Consider the following 6658-nt stretch of genomic DNA (forward strand, 5'->3'; position numbering starts at 1 on the left):
TGGAACCTCATATGTACATACATAATAAATTTGGTTATTATCTCCTGTTAATGTTTCATGTGAATTTGATTTTTTAAACCAGCCAGAAAAACTAAGAGGAAAAAGATGAATTTTCCCCTCCCCCACACTATGTATCACAATGTTATGCTGACTATCCCAAGAAATAATAAGATCCCAAAGAAGTTAGCTTTTAAAGTAAAAAAGAAAAATTATGTTAACCCTGTTGCTAATCTCACAGAGTAAAGACAATGATGCCAGTAAATTTAGGCAGGCAGTTCTTCTGGTCTTTGAAAATACCTGACTTCAAAGGCACTGCTGATTTTTAGAATAACTGTAACATGAGTAAACATATATTTGTAAATGTTCTTCTCTCCCTTTCTTTTCACTCATGACTCCATCCCTATCTTCAACATCCCACCAACCTAAAGTATTTTGACAAAGAAAATGGTTAAGAATAACCAAGATGATCCCAAAGAATATTGGGGAGAGTTGCTCCCTATTCCAAAATCTTAAAACTTTATAAAGCCACAGTAATTAAGATGAGATAGGAAAATAGACCAATGGAATGGAATACATAGTTCCGAAACAAACTTGTGCATATATGAAAACCTGATATATTACAGAATTAGCCATTGAAGATCAGAAGGGAAATAATAGACTATTTAATAAATCATTCTGGAATAACTGACTATTTTTATGGAGGGGAAAAGAGGTATCCCTATATTACACCATATAAAATCAGTCACAGATCAATTAATGAAGACTCCATTTGAAAGACCAAACTTAAAAAATTGTAAGGGATAATATTCTTTATGATCTCAGGTTAGGGAAAACATTTTTACCATATCAGAAAAGCAACAGTGACAAAGAAAATAATTGATAAGTTTGATACATAAAACTTGAGAACTTCTGTTTATCACAAGACATCATAAAGAAACTTACAGCCCTGACTGGTATGGCTCAGTGGACTGAGCACTGGCCTGTGGATCAAAGAGTCGCTGGTTCAATTACCATTCTAGGGCACATGCCTGGGTTGTCGGCCAGGTCCCCAATAGAGGGCGTGCAAGAGGCAATCATACATTGATGTTTCTCTCACTCTCTTTTTCCCTTCCTTCCCTTCTCTAAAAAATAAATAAATAAAATATTTTTAAAAAAATAAACTTACAAACTTAGAGAACTACAAGTCATGTATATATGACTTTTTTTGCCATATATATATATATATATATATATATATATATATATATATATGGCAAAAAAATAGTATCTGGGATATATAAAGAACTCCTACAGATCGATAAGGGAAAATACAAATTGTTTAACAAAAAATGGCCCGATAATATGAACAGGTATTTGACAAAAGAGAAACTATGAACAGCCTATAAAATTTGAAAAGCTGATCAACATCACTTGTAATCTGAGAACCACAAAATAAAAACATAATAATATACGTCCTGGCTGGCATAGCTCAGTTGATTGAGAGCGGGCTGCGAACCAAAGTGTCACAGGTTTGATTCCCAGTCAGGGTACATGCCTGGGTTGCAGGCCACGGCCCCCAGCAACCACACATTGATGTCTCTCTCTCTCTGTCTCCCTCCCTTCCCTCTCTAGAAATAAATAAATAAAATCTTTTAAAAAACATAATAATATGAGTTTTACAACCACCAAATAAATTAAGAGTCTGTTAAGTGTTGGTAAAGATGAGGAGCAATGAAAAGTCTTATACTCTTCTGTTAAATTTGTATGAATATTTTGGAAATGTTGAATATGTTCATTCTCCCTGATCTAGTACTGTTACACTTTTACACATACCCTATAGAAATCCTTGAACATGTACAAGAGACATATACAAGAATGTTTCATAGCAGCACTTGTAATTGCAAAACCTGAGAACAAACCAAATATCTATCAATAGGATAATATTTAAATTAAAATATAGTCACACAGTGGAATACAGTACTGAAAAGGAATAAAATACATGTGTTAATATGAAAGCATGTCAGAAATATAATACTAAGGGAATAAGGAAAATCACAGTATTATTCATCTATATAAAGTGAAAATATGTAAAAATAAACAATATTTTAATTAATCTTTATTGTATTTTTCCATTACCATTTAGTCCCTTTACAATTTCCTCTTCTCAGAAATCACCACAGTGTTGTCCATGTCAATGAGCCCTTTTTCTTTTTTGCTCAATCTCTTAAATAATATTTTATATAAAGACATATACATATGTAATTTTTTAAACTGAAAATAGCTGGAGGATGATGAACACACAACTCAGTATAATGTTTTCCTCTCATAAAGGTGGTGATGAGTGAGGGGTACAAGCAGTGTTTTCAAATTCACTGATAGATATATGGGTGGTAAATACATAGGTGGTAGATATATTGGTGCTCATCTATTATTATTTTGGATATATAATATAGTTCATTATAAATATTTTATACATCAGTTCAGAACATATATATTTGAGGAGGAGTCAAATTGTGCTTCCCTGAGCTGCCTAAAAGACCACTGTAAGAGGGGGTAAAAGGTGTGCCAGACTTGTGTAAATGTTGAAGAGGTACGACTCTGGGCACCCCCTCCAACTTCCCTCAGAAGAGCTGCACCCTTCTGAATATAAAGATTTGAAAAAAAAACGCTTCTTTTTTTAATAGGATTATTTTGCAGAAAGAAGGGTGAACACTGAGTCACAAGGACCCCTTGTACACTTATGTAGAAAACAAAAGCATAAGTATCAGTAGCTATTGCCCACAAATAACAAATTCAAAATAAAGAAAAAAAAGTCATGAAATTGTATTATAGGTCAGGATGAGAAAACTGGTATCTACTTACATGCAACTTTGCAGGAATTCATCAATCATAAAATGGATAAAGAGAAGCAATTTTTCCTAACCCTCTGCCCTTCATTCCTTCTTTCAACCACCTGTAAGATTAATAATCATTTCCAACATCATATTCTTTTTAACCCTACCTCTGCTGCCCACTTTCTGTCTCTGATAAAATGTCCTATGTGGCTATATATTCTTTCTTTTATAAAGCATGACAGTAAATGTGAACTTATCAACTCTCCACTATTTCAGAGTCTCTCCAAATCCCCAGCATCAATCATGGAGTCTTATTGCAAAGACATTCTGATCCAGCTGTATGCTTTTGCAATTCCAGTATCTAAATAGAGATCATCAAACAAATATTTTTATGGCTTTCATTTCTTTTTCTTTTCTCTGCAGCATTTTCTACTGGGACAACATCCCTGCTGACTTTGTCTTTTTGTTTGGCAAAGGTCAGCTTTATGTCTTGGCATTTCAGCAGAGATGGATAATCTGCCTAATGAGGACAACTTCCTGCTCTGATCTATCTTTTAATTATGTTTATCATATATTTGGCACAATTTGGTCATGGTAATTCATCAGTTTCTTTGCAAGTTGCTTTGTGAATGAGAATAAGAACACTTATTCTGGACAGGATGGAATGAAGCTATCACAGAAAGGGGGAACCTCACTTTACAGTAGATATAGGTTACCAAAAGGTGGGTACAAATAGCATCTCTGTAAATCCAAGCCTTATCTTTCCACAAATGAATGTGCTCATTTTTAATATGCTTCATATTTCTCTTTGAGTGATCATCACATTATTTACCCTTTATTTTTATTTTATTTTTCTTACCTTTAAGTTGCTAATGCTCTATAATATACATCAAATATACCAAGAGAATATAATAAAGAACAAAAATTGGAAATTTGGGGATATGGAAAAATATTTTATAATATGACTAATCACTTCCCTAATTTGTTGGGACTTTTAACTTTGAAATTTTATTCACAGATAAATACCCTTGTAGCAAATACTATTATAAAGGAGTCTACATAAAAAATATTTCCAAGTTCTAATGGATTACCTTGTACTCAGTAAAGGAGCTACTCTATGCAGTACGTCACAGACTAGTGTACCAGCACTGAGGGGAGATAACAGCAGTGTGCTATAGGGCTTGGCACATATTCTGGTGCAGCTTACCAGGATTTCACTGTTACTTAAGACTTTAAAGGCAAGGAGAGATTCAAGTAATTTAACTAATTAAAAACAATATTTGTTATTAAAATGAACATTTTGAAGCAAGAAGATATATTCATATAATTTTAAGGTAAAGTCCAATTATTCAAATAAATATCTTGCTTTCAGAGGTGCTTGGAAGATTTCCCCCTGACCCTCTCACTTATGGTAAAGTTTACCCTTCTCTACAACTGGGGTACTTTGGCAGAAAAGTTTGAGAATTTGGATCTACTGTATCTCTGGCAAGAAGCTATCCAGTCTCTATTTGAACATTTCATATAGTGGGTGGGCTTTCACCTCAAAAAAGCAAATAACTACACTGTTCAAATGTATAAATATATCCATTTATAGGTATAATTTATGTGGTATATATGATATCTTTATATAGCAAGCTATATAAAATATTAGCATTGCAATCTCTGAGTAAAGATACTGTATTTCTATCTTCATGTGTTTTGTGAAATCATATTTTCCAAAACCTAATAATAAAAAATAAAATATCATGTCTAAAAAAAAATCCTTCAAGAGTGGGCTGGCTACCTTACCTGACTAGAGCTTATGCGTTTAGGTACTAGTGCTTCTGCATATTCTTTCCCCGCAGCCCATTCTGGATTAGTCTCTTTCCAGCTAAAGGCTACTTTTCTTTGCAGCGTAAGAAAAGCAGCCTAAGCCATCTCAACACTGAAACTCTTCATTTGCTTGTTCTTTCTCCTTCCGTCTGATGCACTCACTGTAATGGAGCTAGATAAGAAGACATCAAAGCTGGGGCAACACAAACCCACTTCCGCCTCCTAGAGCCCATAGAGCAGGTAGGGTGAATGCACTCACTCCCTGAGTCAGTGTGGTTCACTTCTGCCCCCAGTATACCCTGTGAGTCAAATCTTGGAGCGAGCCAATGAAGGACTTCATTCTGGCAAGAAAGAATATTACAACTCCGCTAGGGTAAAATTGTTCAGATATGATCAAATATCTCCTCAAAATCTTTTTTGGGACTTTAAGACCAACATCCTAGGTAAAAAGGATGATACCTCTATTCATTTCTGTGACGAATGCAACTCACCCATTAAAATCTATGGGCGGATGATTCCATGTAAGCACGCTTTTTGCTGTAGGTGTGCTGTTTTCTATAGAAAAGAAGGTGATAGGGTGTGCCCACACTGTGATAATCCTGTGGAGCAAATTGAGGTACATGCACAAGGTTCTCTCTTCATGTGTTGCAGTGTTCAAAAATGTAAGAGAACCGGGCCCTGGCTGGCGTAGCTCAGTGGATTGAGCGTGGGCTGAGAACCAAAGTGTCACAGGTTCGATTCCCAGTCAGGGCACAAGCCTGGGTTGCAGGCCACGACCCCCAGCAGCCGCACATTGATGTTTCTCTCTCTCTCTCCTTCTCCCTCCCTTCCCTCTCTAAAAATTAATAAATAAAATCTTTAAAAAAGTTTTAAAAAATGTAAGAGAACCTATTTATCTCAAAGAGACTTGGACACGCACATCAATTTATGCCATGTGAGAGCTTAAAACCTTGTTGTCTATACTGAAGTTGAAAATGTTCATTCTGGAAGATAAAACTTGGAACTAAGGTAGAGAAAATGGAGCATATGTAGAAGGGCTCTTGAAACTATAAAACTTGATTGCATTGTTTGTGGAGGCTCAAACTTGTGAAGGTTAAATACCACAATGTTTGCATTTGATCTGCATTTTGATTCTGAAAAGAAAGATGACTTTGCCTATTTTTTTTAAAAAAACACTTGTTAAAAACAGAAAGAAAAAATGTTTGTTCTGCACATTTCCCCACCACCAAAGGAAATCTCTGATCATTTTATAATGCCAACAGACAAGCATCAATATAACTGTATTCCACCAAAATAGTATGTTATACTACCACCTCCTTTGCAACATGTGCCAGAGTCATACAATCAGCCATAAGAAGACATGAGTGCTCATCTGCCAGAATTAATTGTCCTTGGCCCCACCTCTACCTCCTTTTGTGAGTCAGGAAAACTGTTTCAACAAGAAAACAGCAATTGAATAACTCCCTATTCAGAATGACTCAAATTCAGGCAATCACTACCACCGCCTGCCTCTACACCTGTTCACCATCATTTTGAATATCAGAGTCAACCAGCAATATTGAATTCTCATCATATTATGTCTCCAGAACAGCATTCTGTACCATACTATCTTATCCATTTACAATAAGCCATCAAATCCCACATCCTTCCTAGGCTGCAGACAATTCTCACTTGATTCATAGACAGGCTTCAGGTCCACCAATGCTTTCTATTCCACAACCTCTCCATAGGCGTATTGCTCTGATGGTACCTTATATGAAATATCTTCCTCCAGTATCTGCTCCACCTCAACAGGGTAGTTCATTTGTAAATACACATCCTTCTCACCATCCCTTTCACTCTTTACCCCAGTTCACTGAAGATCAAAGAACTCTGAGCCTTCTATTTATGTAACTAGGGGAAGTGAGTCATGGTATGTAGCTTGCACCAAGAAGACCATCCCTTTCTCAATGAATGTAGGGTTTGCCTTCTCAAACTCCACTTCTTGGACTGCATCATCCAGGTCAGACAAGATATAAACTGTATTACTAATG

At 35.6% G+C, this 6658-nt stretch overlaps 1 pseudogene; it reads left to right on the plus strand.

Moving 5' to 3' along the window:
• The first annotated feature begins 1341 nt into the window (after positions 1-1341).
• Positions 1342-6252, plus strand: LOC123827762 (annotated as a pseudogene).
• Positions 6253-6658: the final 406 nt, after the last annotated feature.

Source organism: Phyllostomus hastatus, unplaced genomic scaffold, assembly GCF_019186645.2.
Source record: "Phyllostomus hastatus isolate PE091 unplaced genomic scaffold, TTU_PhHast_1.1 phas_contig_90, whole genome shotgun sequence".
NCBI lineage: Eukaryota > Metazoa > Chordata > Mammalia > Chiroptera > Phyllostomidae > Phyllostomus > Phyllostomus hastatus.